The sequence below is a fragment of the Pelodiscus sinensis genome, chromosome 31 (genome assembly GCF_049634645.1).
Source record: "Pelodiscus sinensis isolate JC-2024 chromosome 31, ASM4963464v1, whole genome shotgun sequence".
Taxonomy (NCBI): domain Eukaryota; kingdom Metazoa; phylum Chordata; order Testudines; family Trionychidae; genus Pelodiscus; species Pelodiscus sinensis.
The window spans coordinates 6,798,298-6,817,051 of record NC_134741.1 but is presented as its reverse complement, the minus strand read 5'-3'; the positions used below and the strand labels follow the sequence as shown (position 1 = coordinate 6,817,051).

The 18,754-nt window shown below is 53.5% G+C and overlaps 6 non-coding genes across 6 annotated transcripts; 5 read left to right on the top strand and 1 right to left on the bottom strand.

Moving 5' to 3' along the window:
- The first annotated feature begins 6,661 nt into the window (after positions 1-6,661).
- Positions 6,662-6,735, top strand: TRNAM-CAU (transfer RNA methionine (anticodon CAU)). Its single transcript has one exon. It is a non-coding gene; the product is annotated as a tRNA-Met (tRNA).
- A 2,391-nt stretch (positions 6,736-9,126) lies between these two features.
- Positions 9,127-9,199, top strand: TRNAK-CUU (transfer RNA lysine (anticodon CUU)). The gene has a single exon. It is a non-coding gene; the product is annotated as a tRNA-Lys (tRNA).
- A 449-nt stretch (positions 9,200-9,648) lies between these two features.
- On the top strand, positions 9,649-9,721 carry TRNAV-AAC (transfer RNA valine (anticodon AAC)). Its single transcript has one exon. It is a non-coding gene; the product is annotated as a tRNA-Val (tRNA).
- A 3,439-nt stretch (positions 9,722-13,160) lies between these two features.
- Positions 13,161-13,242, bottom strand: TRNAS-UGA (transfer RNA serine (anticodon UGA)). The gene has a single exon. It is a non-coding gene; the product is annotated as a tRNA-Ser (tRNA).
- Positions 13,243-15,281: 2,039 nt separating this feature from the next.
- Positions 15,282-15,355, top strand: TRNAI-AAU (transfer RNA isoleucine (anticodon AAU)). Its single transcript has one exon. It is a non-coding gene; the product is annotated as a tRNA-Ile (tRNA).
- Positions 15,356-17,529: 2,174 nt separating this feature from the next.
- TRNAE-CUC (transfer RNA glutamic acid (anticodon CUC)) lies at positions 17,530-17,601 on the top strand. The gene has a single exon. It is a non-coding gene; the product is annotated as a tRNA-Glu (tRNA).
- Positions 17,602-18,754: the final 1,153 nt, after the last annotated feature.

Here is an 18,754-nt window from a genome sequence, read left to right as displayed (position 1 = left end):
TTCTCTACAGAAACTGTTCAAACCCCTCACTAGCAAGTGCTGGTGTTAGGTGCAGATCTGGGTGCTAAAAGCCCAGGTACCCAAATGAAGGGGCACATTTTGCTCTAGAAGGCCCAGGAGTGACAGCCAGATGGAGGTGGCTGTAGTAGGGTCTGTCTGGAGACAAAGCGGAGCCTGAGGATGAGAAGGCCCATGAGAGGCAGAGACTCCAGAGCAGTGGGGGGCTAGTTATTTGGTCTGGGAAACTGACAGACAATCCCCAGGCCCTGAGCATGGTGCGGGCGAGGCCCATGGGGCAGTTTGCCCAGTTGGGTTTGGTGGTGGAGAAGCTGTGAAGCTCTGTGAGTGGATAAGGTCCCTGGCTGAGCTGCGCCACCTGCCGTGTGTGTGACTCAAACTGTCCCTCGTCCCCTTTTGTGTGTCTGTTGCGCTTCCGGCGTCTTTCCTCAGGCACGTTCATCCGGCAAAGACCCCCCCAGCGATCTTGTATCTTCCTTTGTGCAACTCAGCCGCAGACACTGCCAGGGCTGGAAGGAAATTGCTGCACTTTGGGAGTCAAAGGTGTTGTCTGGGACCATAAAGCAGTTTCACCCAGAAACCTGAGAAAGGCACCATGGCTCAGCTGGCTAAAGTGCTTGCTTCTTAAACAGACAATTCTGGGTTCAATACCTGGTGGTGCCTTATTGCAGCCTGTGCTTGCATTTTCCTATGTCTTTCTGGGGCACAGAAGAGGCCTCCCCTGGCCACCCATGGAACTGCTGGTTCAGGAAAAGGCTGATTGGGGAGGAGTGTTGGGAAGAAGGAAACCACAAGTGAGAAGCACCTGATGCCCACAGACCCTCACTCTCCATGGCTGCAGGAGCTGTAGAGGTTGTACCCTCAGGCTCTCTGAGCACGGACACCCCCAGGGAATCACAAGGGCGTGTGGTGCTGGCTCTCCTGTCCCAGCAATTGCAGTCAGAGCCCTGCCTTGCCAGTGCCAGTCACAGCAGCCTCTGCACCCACTCCAGGCTTGTGGTTTCCTTCTTCCCAACACTCCTCCTCAATCAGCCTTTTCCTGAACCAGCAGTTCCATGGGTGGCCAGGGGAGGCCTCTCCTGTGTACCAGAAGCTGCCAGGCTCTGACTCTTGCCCCCTTGGTGCCCCCGTGTAAATTCTCTTTTAAATTGGTCTTTATGGTCCTGCTCAGGGCGTTTTTCTCCTCAGCAGCGCACACGAGGGAAGCTGTTGCCAGTGGCCCTGCAAGGCAAGATGAGCTTTGCCTGCCCCTCTCAGCCTGACTCCCTAGTTGGCCCCTTTCCTGCCTCCCTTCCCGGGCTGACCCAGTGGCTGACAGGGGCTGCGGCTGCTGCCGACAGGGAAGAAGCTGGGAGGCAAGGTGCTGGCAGCAAGAGATTCCAGCTGCCTCTTTGCCCTGGGTCTCAGTGCACCATGCCGGCCACCAGCCACCTTGACCAAACCTCAAACCAGCTGGATGAGCCAGCCCACGTCACAGTGAGTCGCTAGAGGCCCTGTCAGAGAAGAGCCATTGGCAGCTGTAGAGACAGCCCTTCAGCTGCCGGACGTGCCTTTCTGAAAGGGCTATTTGTGAGTCACGTTGCGGTTGGCTGGCTAGCTTGGTTGGCTAGTGCATGGAGCTAGTAATGCTAAAGTTGTGGGTTCAAGCTCTGTGCTGGCTACAGATATGTTTGCTGTGGTGACTGTTCTACTGCCCCCCTTTTAGCTGCCTGCTATGGACAGGGAAGAAGAAACAGGGAAAAGACTGTGAGCTTTTCAGGAAACAGGCCAGAAAACTGGTAAGAGGAGGCTCCAGCCTGAACAGAACCAGTGGCTAAAAGGACCTTGGCTTGGCCTGCTTTCCCCAATAGCAGGGAAAACTCTTCTCTTCCCTCTATTATAGGGCCACTGATAGGCCTGCTGGCTCAGCTGTTTAGAGCTTGATGCTAATAATGCCCAGGTCACAGGTACAAGCCCCAAGCAGACCCCACAGCAGCCAAATTAGTTTTGTTTGAGCTGCTCCCCACGAAAAGCGGTGAGAGGGAGCCCTTGGCTGTGGGACCCACTTGTGCCTGTTGTTCAGGGAAACAAATCAAGCAAGGGGCAGCAAATGCCAGGCACTGTCATTGTCTGGGCCACAGATAAAGATCCTTTTGGAGCTGTGATCCCAGTAGGAGTCTCATGCGGAGGAATGCGGATATTTATGGCCAATTGTCTAGCAAAGAAATGCCACCTCCCTCCTACCCCCGCATCCTAGAACAAGTCAGAGCCAAGGTCAAGGAATTGCGGCAGGGGTATGTGCGGGAGGAACCGCACTGGTGTGCATGCCCTCGGAGAGGATGAAAAGCCGTGAAAGGCAGCACACAGCTGCAGGACCCGTTTGTGTCTGTTTTTCAGGGTTCGCGTAAAAGCTCAGCAAGGAGCTTTGATGCTCTCTCCCCCCATTGCATTGCCTAGGAATCAAACCAAGGTCAATTACTTGGAAAGCCACTATGCTCACCACTATACTACCAATGCCTGCCTGCAAAGCTTCTGGGAAAATTAGTGAGGGAAGTCCACATCTGCCATCAGGCTAGCCAGAGGCGAGAGGGTGCCCGTGTGGTTTGGGTAAAGCAGAACTTCTTGGCCATTTGGCTAAGATCAGGAGTGGTGACGCTGGGGTAGTGGCTGCCCTGCACTCTCTGTGGTGTGAGGAGCCGGGTGGGAGAGGAGTCCCAGAGGTTGTTGGGTGGGAGAGTAGAGTTTATCAGACTTTGGGCTAAGCTCTAGAGCAGCCAAGGGAGAGGTGGGGAAGTGACTTCTGGATACTCTTTTGGCCCAGGGATGCGGACCAAGAGCCGTCCTTGTGTTTTTTCCCGTAAAGTGTTGTTTCTGGGTCCTTTGCCTAAGATCGAGCACGTCTGCCTTCCGGAGAGCCATGTCACAGGCACAAGCCCCCAGAGACCCCTCCAGGGACACATCACAGGACCAAGCAAGGGGCAGAAACACTGGGCACTGTCAGTGTCTGGGCCAGAGATAAAGACCCTCTTGGAGCTGTGATCCGAGGGGGAGTCTCTGCAGGCCCGGCAGTCCAGGTGGAGTAATGTGGACATTTGTGAACATAAGAACATCAGAACGGCCGTACTGAGTCAGATCAAAGGTCCGTCTAGCCCAGTGTCATGTCTGCCGACAGTGGCCAGCACCAGGTGCCCCGAAGAGGGTGGACCGAAGACAATGATCAAGAGATTTGTCTCCTGCCATCCCTCTCCAGCCTCTGACAAACAGAGGCCTGGGACACCATTCCTACCCCCTGGCTAATAGCTTTTATGGACCTAACCTCCATGAAATTATCTAACATATGGCCCAATGGCTGATGGCCTTGCAGAGAAAGGCCACCTCCCCCCTCCTGCATCCTAAACCAAGTCAGACCCAAGGTCAACGAATTGCGGGAGGGGTGTGTGTGGGCCCGTGAGGGCAGGTCCCGCTCTGGGGAAGCACCGCAGCACTGTGCATACTGTGAGGAACTGGACCGAATCCCGGGGTGTGGGGAGCCCCTGTCTCCAGGGAGAGTTGTGGAGTCTGGGATGGAGACACCTGGGCAGCAGCAGCTGCAGCTTCAGGATGACAACGCTGGTGACCTGCAGCTCCAGGAGCTGTCTTCAGGCAGCGGGGAGGGAACATCAGGTGAGTGCTGGGAGGTTGCAACGCACAGGACATGGCGACACTTGCAGTCTCCTTCAGGAGAGGGATGCAAATGGAGACATTCGAAATTGTAAATGAAATTGGGATTTAAATATCCTGCGCTACATTTGCATAATCGCGTCCAGGTGCTGTTTCAAAATACTTTATTATGAAATAAAAAACAGTGTTTAGATGCAGTTATTTGGGGAGAAAACCCTTCTTCCGAAATAACCCTTAAACACTCCCCTCTGGTCTGGACCTAACAGCAGTGTCAGCGTTTGCTAGTCAGGGCTCTGGACAGCACCTGCACAGAGGGAGATGGCAACTGCGGGACGCCCTGGCCAACTGTTCCAATGTCTCACAGCAGAAAAGACAGCAAAAGAGGCCAAAGCAAATAGCCCCAGGGCAGCCAGGGAGTCAGCATATAGGTGGGTGGGGCAGGGAGCTGGGGGCAGGGCTGGACTCTAACTCACTGGGTGCCCTTGGCCCATTCAGTGAACCTCTCCCTGGCTCTATGGCCCTGTCTGTACAGCAGGGACAGCAACACTCACAGGCCCACAGGAGGGGGCTGGTTTGATGCTTCACCCCATGGCCCAGCAAGGAGCCCCCAGGCTCCCCCTGTGTTCTGGGAGCCAGGTTTGCTGTGTGAATTCTGTGGGGCAGGTGAGGTGAGGCCTAGGCACTGGGATTAGTTACCAGTTTCCTTGGTCTTGGGACATTGCTGTGTTCACAGCTGTGATGGCCGAGTGGTTAAGGCATTGGACTAGAAATACAATTGGGTTCAAATCCTGCTCACAGCGAGGCCTGTGTTTTGGCCACACCCCTAACCAGGGCAACAAGCTGCACAAACCCTGATACTCTCTCCACGTCCCCAGTCAACCCCTTTCTGCACCTTCTGAGAGAGACACGGGGCATGGTGCCTCATTATGGGTCCCTGAGCTCTAGGGAAACTCTCAGCTCCTGCAGCCTCTGCCCCTTGCTCAGCATCACATGGCTCAGCCCTACCCTTGGGGGCTTCCCTGCTCCAGTGTGTGATAGGAGTTGAGTGAGAGGATGGAGCGTCTGGGCCTGCCATGAAGGGCAGAAATGCTGGGGATATGATGTGGGTCACTCCTCCTGAGGCACACAGCCCCCTCCCCCCCCCGCCGTGTTGGATGCAAAGGGTCTAGAGAAGTATTGGAGGGGGGAGGTCTTGTTCCCTGCTCTTGCTCTGCCTTGGGCAAAGAATTAGTAACAGAATATTTGTCCAAGTTTATGTACAGAAAAAAACTGACAAGCATGTTTCTGTGGGGTGGTGGTTATCATGTTTGCTTAATGTGGAAAAGGCTCCTGGTTCAAAGCCAGGCAGAAAGTGGAACAGGGGTTGTGCTCCTATTGCGGCTCCCCAGGTAAACACAGCTCCTACTGCTTAGGATAAGCCCAACTCCCAGGCTGAGTAAAGCAAGGAACAGCAGGAGCCCTGTCCTAGAAAGAGAGGGGCCAGTGTCTGGCCCAGACAGACAGACCCAGGCTGGGAGGACAAAGCTGCCTGACATCTCTAGTGTTCCTCAGGCGCAGGGGGACACATTGGTGCTAATAACATGCAGTGCCATCGTCCAGCCAGGCCAACAGGGAGCGTTTCTTAGGGTACCACCTGATTTCCTGCAAGTGTAGCCCTTGTACCTTCCCCCTGGAAGGATAGATACCCAGCCTGTAGCTCAACTTTCCTCTTACACAGTAGTTTGTGATGACAGCTCTAAGCTAACCCATTAACAATTGAAGTTATTAGCCCCTGTTAGCACATGCCAAAGCCTGGGATTGAACCAGGAACTTTTAGAGCATCAGTCTAATGCTCGTCTAACTGAGCTACTTTGCCTTTAAAAAACCTGTCTGGGATTTTTGGCAGCCGGGCCACATGTCGTCATGCCCTGCCCAGGAAGGCGAGACTGGCCTTTCCACAGCGCCCCTTCCCCACAGCCCAGAGCCAAGGTTCCCTCTAAGCCAGGCCTGGGCAATACAGGCCAGAGGGCTGGATCCAGCCCATGAAGCCACCCAACATGGCAGCAAGAAGCCTCAGGCAGATTCCCTGCTCGCCCTGCCCCCACGCACAGCTGAGAGAAGGGGCTGCTGGGCCCTTTGTGTCTCTCAGCTGTAGAGGAAAAGGCTTCAGGCCTGGTCCCTGCTCCAGGCTTGTTTGTGGCCAATGGGAGCTGCCTGCTTGAAGCCCTGGCCAGTCCCCACAAGCTCTTATTCACCCAGGCGTGGGACCTGTCCCCCCTGCGCAGGGAAGGGGCTGCCTGAGAAATGTGCTTGGCTGCTGGGAGTGTCTCCCCCAGTGTCTCCCACTGGCACCCCAGCCCCTCCCTTCCCTCAACCCACAGGCCCTCCCAATGATGGAAAAGGGCAAAGACTCAGCATATTTCATGAGTACAGATGAGGCTGGCTTCCCTGAATGGGAATTAAACCCAGACCTCAACAGTGAAAGTGCTGAATCTTAGCCACTAGACCATCAGGGACACATGAACATGAACATGAACATGAACATGCGCCTCTCCTTAGCTACCCTTGCCTTTCACAGACCACTTTCTGTCCCCTTCAGGATGCGGGTCCATTTTCCATTGCCCAGAGGGGACAAGAACACAAACCAAACAGAACATCAGAACAGCAAGACTGGGCCATGCCAGTTGTCCAACTAGCCCAGGATCCTGTCTCATGACAGCAGCCAATTTCATTGCCCAGTGGGAATCCTCAGGACAGACAATTGTTAAGTGACCCCTCCTGTCGCCCATTCCCAGCTTCTAGAATACACCAGCTAGGGACACCTGCCCTGTGCATCCTGGTTAAATGCCATTGATTAACCTTCCCTGCATTAAATTATCAAGTTCTGTTTTGGATCAAATGTCTTGGGCTGCGCAGGCCTTGAGTCATGGCAAGAGCTGGAGGGAAGTGGGGAACGGCTGCTCTTTGGGAGTTAAAAGTGTTGTCTGGAAACATAAAGAGCCGTTTTAAAGACACTTTGGAGGAGGGCACCATGGCTTAGCTGGCTAAAGCACCTGCCTCATAAACAGGAGATCCTGGGTTCAACTCCCAGTGGTGCCTTGTTGTAACCTTTGCTCACATTTACTTATGCCCTTTTGGGACCCAGAAAAGGCCTCCCCTGGCCAGTGGCCACCCATGGAACTCCTGGTTCAGGAAAAGGCTGATTGGAGAGGGGTATTGGGAACAAGGAAATCACAAGCCTGGAGCCCCTGCAGAAGCTGCTGGCACTGGCAAGGCAGGGCTCTGACTGCAATTACTGGGACAGGAGAGCCAGCTAAGCCATGGTGACCTCATCCAAAGTGTCTTTAAAATGGCTCTTTATATTTCCAGACAACACTTTTAACTCCCAAAGTGCAGCTGTTCCCCACTTCCCTCCAGCCATCGAGCCCAGGTGGTGTTTGGCCCCTTGGGCACAGAAAGCTACAGCTCAGTGGGCAGGGGACTTTGGCTTCCTTGCCCATGGGATGCTGTTTCAGGGAGGGCTGCTCAGCAGGGGTGGGGTTCACCTGTCAAGGAAGGGAAGAGTATTTGGGAGCAGACTTTGAAGAAGCCAGATACACAGGAAGGGCTGATCACACTCCTCTGAAAATCAGCTTTCCATGGGTATCTGTAGCTGGCTCCAAGTCATGAGCCTTGATATCTCGTCTCCCTCCCGAAACCAGGGAAGTGTCTCCCGCTGCTGCAGCCTGCTGAGACTCTATGGCCCTGTCTGTACAGCAGGGACAGCAACACTCACAGCCCCACAGGAGGGCCCTTGGCCTAGCAATGTGGCCCCCTGAGCAGCCTCTGATGTTCCCTGCGTGAGCCCCAGAACCAGCTCTGAGTGAGGGGGGCAGGGAGAGCAGCTCACACGTGCCAAGGGGCTGGCCAGGGGCAGGACATGAGCCTGCAAGGCAGCAGTGACATCACAAGGGCCTTGTGTAGCACCTCAGCTCATTGGCTGGGAAGCAGTGACCTCACAGAGCAACCTCAGAGACCCCCATGGCCTGGCTGCCTGGAATCTCCTTTGTGAGGTTTCCCCTTGAGCTCACCTTTAAGCCAGATCCCTGGTCAATTTACCCTCTGGATCTTACCCACAAATCACGCTGAGCCAATCCTTTAGCATCTAACATCTAAAGGTTTATCACTACAATAATACAATATAGGACACAGGACACATGCTTCTTTGCTCACCTGCACTAGCCTTTCGCAGGATGAGGGGTCCCTTCTCCCTTGCCCAGAGGGGACAAGAACAGAAACCAAACAGAACATCAAAGCAGCCAGACTGGGACATGCCAGTTGCCCAACTAGCCCAGGATCCTGTCTCACAACAGCAGCCAATTTCATTGTCCGGAGGGAATCCTCAGGACAGACAGTTATTAAATGATCCCTCCCGTCACCCATTCCCAGCTTCTGGAATACACCAGCTAGGGACACCTGCCCTGTCCATCCTGGTTAAATGCCTTTGATTATGGCTGCCAGGGATCCCAAAGTTGAGTAGCTCTGCATTAAGGGTTCTTATTAATGTCAAGAACCTCAAGCAATGTAAAGCCAGAGTGTGATGGAACTGGAAAGGAAAATGTTTACACTAGAAGGAATTTTTTCCAAGGGGGCACTTGGAGTTGAGACAAGGACCAGTTGATCTGCAGTCAAAGACTCTACCACGGAGCTACACCCCCATGGAAGTTAGCATCAGCAGCCAGTGTTGGGAACTGGGCAGGGAACAAGAGGCTTTTGTGTAACACACAACCCAGGTGCTACCCTTGGGCTTGGTCTGCACACTGAGCAGATGGGTTGGAGGGGTCTGATGCTGTCACATATGCAAGGCAAGTCACTCACCTGGCCCCTGGGGGGGACGGGGGATTTGTATATTTTAGGAAGGGTCCTGAGTCCTGGCTCCCAGCCACGCACCTTGGCAGAAAGACCAATGGCCCCTGCACAAAGTGCATTGTGGGAATAAGAGTTGGGGCAGCAGGAAAGGGGCCGGCCCCTCAGTACCAGGCAACAGGCAGGAGAAGATGGGAGTGAATCCTGCTACCTCTGCCATGGCTTGGCCCAGGAGGGCTGGGGTCTAGCAGCTTTTCCCCCCAGGTTTGTGGGAGGCCAGGTAGGAAGGGGCCTCTGGAGGCTCATAGCCCCCTGGCCTGCTGTGTCTGTGGAAAGGGGGGAAGAGGACACACACCTCTCACTGGGGAACAGGGCGCATGGATCCCACTCGTTCCTGCAGAAAATGAAACAGGCTGAGCATTTTGCAGAGAACAGGCCAGAGCCCTTCTCCTGTCCCTGGAGAGATGGAAATGGGGCCGTTCCTTGTGGGGAAAGAAGTGGGTGTGTCGGGAGTGGGGTTCAAGTTCAAACCTCTCCACAGACCAGAGCCCCAATTAGGGGCAAGAAAGAGCCTTGAGTCAGGCAGTGGAGAACACTTGGCTCCTGTTACCCTGAGATGGGATATTAGGAAACTTTTCCCCCACAGCCTGGCTAGCTCAGTTGGTAGAGCATGAGACTCTTAATCTCAGGGTCATGTGTTCAAGCCCCATGCTGGGCGGTGCCCTTCCTTAACTCACATTCTCAGCCTGTGAGCAATTGGCTCTCAGTTTTCACCAGGGTTTTAGAAAGAAAAAGTCTAGTCCTGGGGTCCAGCTTTAGTAGAACCAAAGAGAGAACCAACTGCAATTTCCATCTTCTGAGGAGAAGGGAAGAGGATTTTCTTCTCCACAGTTCTAGCCACATCAGCATGGGGGGGAGAAAAAATAACCCTTCACCGGCTGATTGTTCCCTGTCAGCTTCTGTAGCTTCACTTCCTTCCACAGCAGCTCCAGCTTTGAGCTACAAATCTCAAGGGGCTGGTGAGGAAATTAGGCGCTTCCCTGAGAACAAGTGGTGGAGTGTTCACAAGGAGCATCCCCCTCCCCTGGCATCCCCCTTCCCTGCAGAGCAGGGTGTTAGAAAGAGCCAGGAACAGAACAGTCAGACAAGTTCCACTCCTTGACATGTGTTTCTGTGGTGTAGTGGTTATCACGTTTGCCTAACACGCAAAAGGTCCCTGGTTCAAAGCCAGGCAGAAACACAGGGTCTTCTCTTATTGCGGTGCCCAGGTAACTGCAGCTGCTGCTGACCAGCCTGTTGATGAGCCCAACGCTCATGTGACAGAGGGGGGGTAACGTCAGTTGATAATGCCCCTGGGTGCCAACCTGGGGAAGCCAGATAAATTAGGCCAGGCAGCTGCTTGTGCCTTGGCCTCCCCTGCCCTGGTAGGCTGGTGCATTGGGCTGGCTCTGCCTGCTGCCTCCCTTGTGTGACTTGTCCAGTGTAACAGGCCAAATGTCGGAAAAGCCTCTCCCTCCCCCCCCCCCAAAAAAAGCAGAAGCAAAAGCTGCACAAATTGGGTTTTGAAATGTGCGTAGCTTTTCCCAGAAGAGCAGTGTAGGGCAGACACAGCCTGAGTGTTGCTCAGCACTGGTAGGAGACAGGGAAGGATGAAACGATCTAATGGCACCTGAAGCCTTTCAGAACAACTCCCAGCCCCAACCGCGAGAACCAGCCCTTCCCTCCATCCTCACTGGGGTCTGCTGGGAACTGTCTGGACTCAAGCCCACCCCAGTTTCACCCTAAGGATTGCCTGGTCTGTAAAAGCTGCGCCCTGGAAATGAGAAAGCAGCTCAAGTGACACTCATGGGACTTGAACCCACAACCTTTGAATGTCTAGCTGGGTTCACATGAATCACTGCAGCTTAAAATAGTGATAGAAAAGTAGCCATGTTAGTCTAGGGTAGCTGAAACAAAATACAGAAAAAAACCAGTTTCTTGCCATTTTAACTCAGAAAGGACATTATCTCAATGACTTAATTACCTGCATCCTGCTTCAAAAGCCTTTTAAAACTGCACTTTAAAGGGAATCCTCTGAACTGTTATTCATGCTAAAATTCGACACTTTACGGCAGGGTCCTAACAAAGACTCTAGTTATCTTACCCATTACAAAGATAGCTTCCCCAATTATCACCTCTAATATCATTAGCTCACAGACATTTACCTTCCCCCCCCCCCCCACACCCCCGTTCTGTTCTGAAATTTGATTTGTCCTTTTCATATGTGTTTGGTTTTTTTAAGTGTATCCTTTGCTATACGTGGTTGTGACAATTTTCTTCCACTATTTGATCTGAGGAAGTGGGAAGTGGGTCTGGCCCACGAAAGCTCATCATCTAATAAACCATCTTGTTAGTCTTTAAAGTGCTGCATAGTTCTGTATTTTGTTGCAGCTTAAAAGTCCAACATGCTTTCCAGTGCACCACAGAGCCTGATATCTCCACTCTCTGCTTTGCAGCACGGCAATTGCTGGTGGCAAAGAAAGGGGAGCCAGGTCTGTCTCTTTTGGGAGAGCAGGTAGGAAGAGGGCCACTGAGCCCCTGACAGTGAAAGTAAGGGATAAGAGCTGAGCCGCAGTTGGAGAACGTGGGCATCGATCCCACTGCCTCTCGCATGCTAAGCAAGCGCTCTACCACTTGAGCTAATTCCCCTGCTGCATTTACAGAGGCCTTCTTGGAGGCTCTTCCCTTCTCCACAGCGACGTCTGTCATCTAGGTCAGTTAGTCGTGGGAAAGGAGAAGGCTCCAAAAAGGCCTCAAGGGCAACTCTCAAGGAGACTCCCTGCAGCAAAGCCATGGGGGGGGGGGGGGGGGGAGGCTCTGAGATGGCCCCTGCCCTGCAGCCTGTCCCAGCTGGCCATTGTCATGGACTCTCTGTGAGGTCATCACCTCCCAACCTCCTTTAGCCAATAAGCTGAGGGGCTGCAAAAGGCCCTTGTGATGTCACTGCCACACCCACCCCTACCCTCCAGGGCTAATGTCCTGCCCCAGGCAGCCCCTTTGCATGGCTGAGCTGCTCCCAGGGGTGAAAGTGACACATTTCTTACAGGGAGTCCGGGGAGATGAAGCAGCTGGAGGGAGCCAGGAGAGCAGAGGCCAGCCTGAGAGCTTTGAGAGTCAGAGGTGCCCACTGCACTTTCCTACCACCCATCCTATGGTGTAAGGGGCAGTATGCAGGACTCTGAGTCCTGCAATCTGAGTTCAAATCTCAGTGGGACCTACTGAGGTTTAGCTGGTTGTTACAAGGTTCATGTGCTTTGACTTCCATCCCCTGAGGCTCAATAAGAAAGCTTTTGTTCCTTTTGCTGGGTGTCTGAGGCCACTGGAGCTCCATCTCCAGATGTAGCAGGCCAGCGGGAAGGGCCTGATGCCATCACAGCTGCAGGGCAGGTCACCCACCTGGCCCCTGAGCTCAGCCTGTGCTGGAGGCAGCCAGACAGTGTGAGCGGGTCAGAGCGGCGATTTGGGGAAGCGTCCTGAGTCCTGGCTCCCAGCCACGCACCTTTTTACAAAGACCAATGGCCCCTGCACAAAGTGCATTGTGGGAATAAGAGTTGGGGCAGCAGGAAAGGGGCCGGCACCTTAGCACCAGGGCACAGGCAGGAGAAGATGGGAGTGAATCCTGCTACCATGGCTTAGCCCAGGAGGGCTGGGGTCTAGCAGCTTTTCCCCCCAGGTTTGTGGGAGGCCAAGTAGGAAGGGGCCTCATAGACCCCTGGTCTGCTGTGTCTGTGGAAAGGGGGGAAGAGGACACACACTTGTCACTGGGGAACAGGGCGCATGGATCCCACTCGTTCCTGCAGAAAATGAAACAGGCTGAGCATTTTGCAGAGAACAGGCCAGAGCCCTTCTCCTGTCCCTGGAGAGATGGAAATGGGGCCGTTCCTTGTGGGGAAAGAAGTGGGTGTGTTGGGAGTGGGGTTCGAGTTCAAACCTCTCCACAGACCAGAACCCCACATTAGGGGCAAGAAAGAGCCTTGAGTCAGGCAGTGGAGAACACTTGCCTCCTGTTACCCTGAGATGGGATATTAGGAAACTTTTCCCCCACAGTCTGGCTAGCTCAGTTGGTAGAGCATGAGACTCTTAATCTTAGGGTCATGGGTTCAAGCCTGATGCTGGGTGGTGCCCTTCCTTAACTCACAGACTCTTGTGCTGATGATGGAATAGAAGCACAGTGTGTTTAAACAGCTGCCATGTGAATGTACTTGAAAGTGGCAAGCATCAGTGATCTGTGTGAAAGGCAGGTGGCCAGTAATTAGAGTCCCAGGTATGTTGTGTGCACAAAGGAAGGTAGGAATGTGCACTGGGTAGTCTGATAATGGGGTTTAGTGAAAAGTAATAGGTATAGGTGTAATCGCATTGCACAGGAGGGTTTTTCTTGCACAAGAAGGGGCAGTGTAGACACTCCTTCTTGTGTAAGAGTCTCTTCTGAAAAAAGTGGTGGCTTATTAGCTATGCAAATGAGGCTCAGCAATATTCCACACTTAGCCTCATTTGCATATTACTCATGCTAGAAGCTACAAGCTACAAGTGTAAACATAGCCCATGTGTCCCTTCTGCTGGGACAGGCACATTCTTCTCAGGAGTCTCAGAGTTTGGGTACCTTGTTGCCCTAGGAAGGGGTGTGACCAAAACACAGGCCTCACTGTGAGCAGGATTTGAACCTGCACAGGGAAACCCTATAGAATTTCAAGTCCAACACCTCAACCACTCGGCCATCACAGCTCTGAGTCCTAGTAGCTCAGGGAAACTGGTAAATAATCCCAGTGCCCAGGCCTGACGTCACCTGTCAGAATTCACGCAGCAAACCATTTCAATAGTCATGCAGAGGGGTCCTGGGCGCTCTGGTCTGAGGCTGCCTTGGAGGTGAGTTCTGCTTCCAGGTCTCCCTCCTCCTCCTTGGTCTTCTCCCTTCCTTTCCCTTTCCCTCCTTCTTCCTCTTTTCGTTTCCCCTTTTCCTTCTTCTTATCTATATAGTGATAATTTAGTCCTGCTTAACCAATTATTTTAGTATAATGTTACTAACCAAAGATAACATACTATTATGATTTACCTAACCAATCATACTTCACCGCCTTTGTTGATTTTCCCCCAGCAACATTAATGATACAGCCGACAGAAACAGCTACAAACCAGACAGCGATCACACAGACAAACACTAGGAAAGTGAGGATGATAATCATAGAATGCCAATTGCACAAACTCAACTATTGCTAAGCAGTTTTTTTTCTGAACAAATGCTGTTAACTAAGTTCTCTCTACCCACCCTTAGATCTGTTTCTTACTTGGTGACGGTGGGGGTCAATAGGATCAGACCCCCTGGTCACAGTCTAGTGTGACCCTATTGAAATGCCATTTAGGTGGAACATGAGCTCAGGCTTTATAATTAATTGCTGCCACTCTGCCTGCAGAAGGTTTTAGTTTAGATCTGCCAAATAGCTAGAGGCCTTCCAATGGACACATGTTGTTACAGAGAACAATTCCAAGCATAAGACACCAGAACCCACAAGCACAGTCAACACAATTGCAAAGGGACGCAACCCTTCAGTCTTCTGACCCAAAGTCCGATGCCTTTTCTTTTAGGCCACACAGTCCTGTTTAGGAATGGACATTTCAAAGTGTGTAAGAAGGGAGCAGTCTAGCTAGCCAAAGCCGGTTGTTCTGCCAAAGCCGGTTGGGTGGGGAGGGGCTGGTTATGGGGAGGCAGAGTCCTGTGCCTGTCTCAGGGCATCCCAGGGAGGCTCCTTGCAGCCCAGGAGAAGAAGGGGGCTCTGGGTGGAAGGAAACAAGCAAAGCTGGTCCGAGTGGCCATAAGCCAGAACTCCAGTTCAGCCTAATTGAATCACTACTGGCTCATGTAGGTCCCATGGGCTGTGTCTCGACGGGCCAGTTTTTCCGGAAAATCAGCTGCTTTTCCGGAAAAACTTGCCAGCTGTCTACACTGGCCGCTTGAATTTCTGCAAAAGCACTGACTCCCTACTGTAAGAAATCAGTGCTTTTTGCGGAAATACTGTGCTGCTCCCATTCGGGGAAAGGTCTTTTTCCAAAAGACTTTTGTGCAAAAGGGCCAGTGTAGACAGCAGAGATTTCTTTTTTGCAAAAAATCCCTCCAACTTTATGAGCTTTGGGCTCCTTATCTGCAGGTTCCCCAGAGAAAGAGTTCTGTGCCTCCTGCTGGGTGTCTGATGCCCCCTGGAGCTCAGTCTGATGCTGTGATCTGCCTGGCTGAGATGGGCTGGGCCCTAAAACGTAACCTGCCTGGAGCTTGCTGCTTACCCTTGTGGTCTCTTGTGTGGTCCCCAGGAGCTGCCAGGCTCTGACTCTTGCCCCCCTGGCGCTAGCAGGTGTCCCCCCCCAAACAATCTTTTAAATGGGTCTTTCTGGTCCCTCTCAGGGTGTTTTTCTCCTCAGCAGCAGCGCACAAGAGAGAAGCTGTTGCCAGTGGCCCTGCAAGACAAGATGAGCTTTGCCTGCCCCCCTCAGCCTGACTCGTTACTTGGCCCCATTCCTGCCTCTCTTCCCAGTGGCCGAAAGGGGCTGCGGCTGCTGCCGACAGGGAAGAAGCTGGGAGGCAAGGTGCTGGCAGCAAGAGATTCCGGCTGCTTCTTTGCCCTGGGTCTCAGTGCGCCATGTCGGCCACCAGCCACCTTGACCAACCCTCAAAGCATCTGGACTAGTGAGCCCACATCACAGTGAGTTGCTAGTGGCCCTGTCAGAGAAGAGGCGCCTTTCTGAAAGGGCCATTTGTGAACTCAGCTTCTGAAGGCCAGCTAGCTCAGTTGGTTAGAGCGTGGTGCTAATAACACCAAGGTCATGGGTTCAAGCCCCATGTTGGCCACGTGGTTGTTCCCTGTAGTGACTACTCTCCCCCCCAGACGCACACTTTAGCTGCCTGCTATGGACAGGGAAGCAGAAACAGGCAAAAGGCTGAGAGCTTTGCAGGACTGAGGCCAGAGAGCTGGTAGGAGGAGGATCCAGTCTGCACAGACCCAGTGGCTAAAAGGGTCTGGCCAGCTTTCCCCTAATGGCAGGGAAAACTCTTCTCTTCCCTCCATTGTCCCCAGTGGGGTGACCTGATCCCAAATTCCTGCTGCTGCAGTGGCTGGCCCATGGCTCCTCCAGCCCAAGCCACAGAGGGAGGCTCCATATGTCCAGGTGATGGGACCATGTGCCCAGCCCACAGAGCTGCTGCCAACCACCTGGTCACCTGCTTCAGTGGCCCAGCAGCCCCTCCCCCAAACCTGCTCCTGCTCAAGGCCCCCCTGAGCCCACCCAGGCTCCTGCTCCTCTGACTTCTGCACTATCCAGCCCACATCTCAGTGAGTCGCCCGTGGCCCCATCAGAGACGAGCTCTGGGCAGCGGCAGAGACGTCCCTGCAGCTGCCTGTGGGGTCTTTCCCAAAGGGCCCCTCGTGAGCTGCTGGCTCAGCTGTTTAGAGCTTGATGCTGCTAACGCCCAGGTGGTGGGTGCAAGCCCCATGCTGGCCACAGGGGTGTCTGGTTTGGTGACTGGCCTTTGTGTAGCTGCCTGCTATGGACAGGGAAGGAGAAAGAAGCCCTGAGAGGTGAAGCAGCGGGAGGGAAGCAAGGAGCAGAGTGTCAGCTGCCAGCCCAGAGTCACAGGTGCCCTCTGCCTCCTGGGACCGCCCCTCCCTGAGCCGCCAGCCCCCTGTCTCTCACCGTGCGCCCCTTGGGGAGTCCACTCGCTCTGGGCTCCGGGGGCCTCCCGCTCCCACAGGGAATGACACAGCCCTGTGCCCTAGCCCAGAGCCACGCCCAGCCCGTGTGAAACAGGAGGGTTCATTGAGCGTCTGACACAGCACAGGGACCCAGGCAGGCAGCAGGGGCTGCGGGTGAGGAGTGAGGGCACCAGAGGGGGCAGGGAAACAAGTAGCACCAAGACTCTTGCCACCAGGGTCTGGCCACCCGACTCCCTGCCCAGGCTGCTGGGCCCCCGACCACTTCAGCTGCCAGGTCAGCCCGGGAGCTAAGGCAGGAATGGGGGGAAGGAGCCAGTCAAACTGCAGGTGGCAGGAAACACCAGTCTCGCCTTCCTGGGCCGGGCACGACGGCATCATGTTAGTGACACGGCTGCCAGACATCCCGGACAGTTAATAACCAGCTAGAGGGGTTTATGGGTAGCTCAGTGTGGGGCGCCTAAGATGAAATATTTAAAGGTCCCTGGTTCAATCCCAGGCTTTGCCATGTCTCTCGGTGCAGCAGGGCCCTCTCTGGTCCCCTTGCTGTGCTAGTGCCCTGTGACGTCCCTGCGTCCATCTTAGTCACAGCCCAGCACTGGAAACTCCCGTCCATCTGATTAATCCCCTTCACTTCCAACCCTCCCTCAGAGTCCTTGCTTCCTTGGATAAAGCCCCCTCCCTTGTGTGTGTGGCTGGCAGTGGTTACTAGATGGATCCATTTGCATGTAGCTTCACTGAAACCCCCCTTGTTGGCCTGCGCCCAGGTCAGTCCGTGTCACTGAGTCAGGGGTTTCTCCCCCCAGCACGCTGCAGAGAAAGCCCTTGTATGTGAAAGGGCCTCAGGGAGCCCAGAAACCAAGTTAAAAATAAACTAAAAGGAAACATTTTTGCGCCCAGTGGAACTCCTTGCCAGAGGATGTTGTGAAGGTGAAATCTACAAGAAGGTCCAAAACAGAACTGGAATATTTAATGCAGGAAAGGTCAATCAATGGCATTTAACCAGGATGGACAGGGCAGGTGTCCCTAGCTGGTGTATTCTAGAAGCTGGGAATGGGCAACAGGAGGGATCACTTAATAACTGTCTGTCCTGAGGATTCCCTCAGGACAATGAAATTGGCTGCTGTCGTGAGACAGGATCCTGGGCTAGTTGGACAACTCACATGACTCAGTCTGTCTACTTTGATGTTCTGTTTGGTTTCTGTTCTTGTCGCCTCTGGGCAAGGGAGAATGGACCTGCCACCCCATCCTGAAGTGGACAGAAAATGGCATGTGAAAGGCTAGTGTAGGTGAGCAAAAAGGCAAGTTTCATGTGTCCCTGATGGTCTAGTGGTTAGGATCCAGCACTCTCACTGCTGTGGCCTGGGTTCGATTCCCAGTCAGGGAAACCAGCCTGTAGTTTCATATGACAGCTGCCTAGTCTCTTTGCTCACCTATGTGACAGCAGCTGTGACCCAAGAGGTTACTTCAGGCTCCTTCCCACCACCTCCCTGGCACTGCTAAGACAACACTTGCCATTTTCAGAAGGGGCAGAGCTGGGTGACTCAAACTGCCCCTCCCCTCTCCCATGTGAGCAGCCCTGCAGGAAGCTCTGTGGCACGCACAGCACTAGCCCAGCGCAGTGTCAAGTTGGCACAAGATCCATTGGTTCAGTTTGGTTGTTAAAGGAGACAACCCAGAACTGGCTCCAGCCCCCACTCAGTAACCTGGGGAAACGCCCCACCAGGCCTGGGCCCCTCTGGCAGGCAATGATTCTCCACTGGCCAGGGCAGAGCCTCCCTCTGACACAGTCATGGAGCCTTCTCCCCCTGGTCCTGCCTCCCCATTCACTCAGCTCTCACTGCTCGGTGCTGCCAGGGAGGGGCCTCACTGCTAGTCAGTGTTCCTGTTGCAGGAGCAGGTGAGTTTTGTCTTGTGCACCAATATTGAGGTCGTGTGTCTCTGTTCGGGGGGTGAGCCCCCATGGCGCCTGCCACTTTACTAACAAATATCTTAGCTACACGTTATGGGAGAAAGACACTAACCCAAGGGATAATTAACACTGGGCTGCGACTAATCTCTGCCTCCCACAGGGCCACTAGGGAACAGATGGGAGACAAGGCATGAGGCAGATCCAAGGGGCTGGCTAAATCCAGTGTGAGAAGCAAATGGAAAAAGACCCAGCAGCAGGTGAGAGAAAAGCATGAAAACATCAGGATCAGGACCAGAGCAGTTCGGCTATGTCTACATTGGCAAGATTTTGTGCAAAATCTTGCTGCCTGTCTACACTGGCCACGAGTATTTGCGCAAGAACACTGAGTTTGTAACGTACAAAATCAGTGGTTCTTGCGCAAATACTCTGACGCGCCCACTCACGGATAAGCCCTCTTGTCAAGTATTCTTGCGCAAGAGGGCCAGTGTAGACAGCAACATTAATTTCTTGCGCAACAAAGCCCAATGGCTAAAATGGCCATCGGACCATCAGAGCTTTCTTAAACAAGAGACCATCTACATTGGCACAAATGATTTTGCGCAAAAGCATATGCCAGTGTAGGTGCATT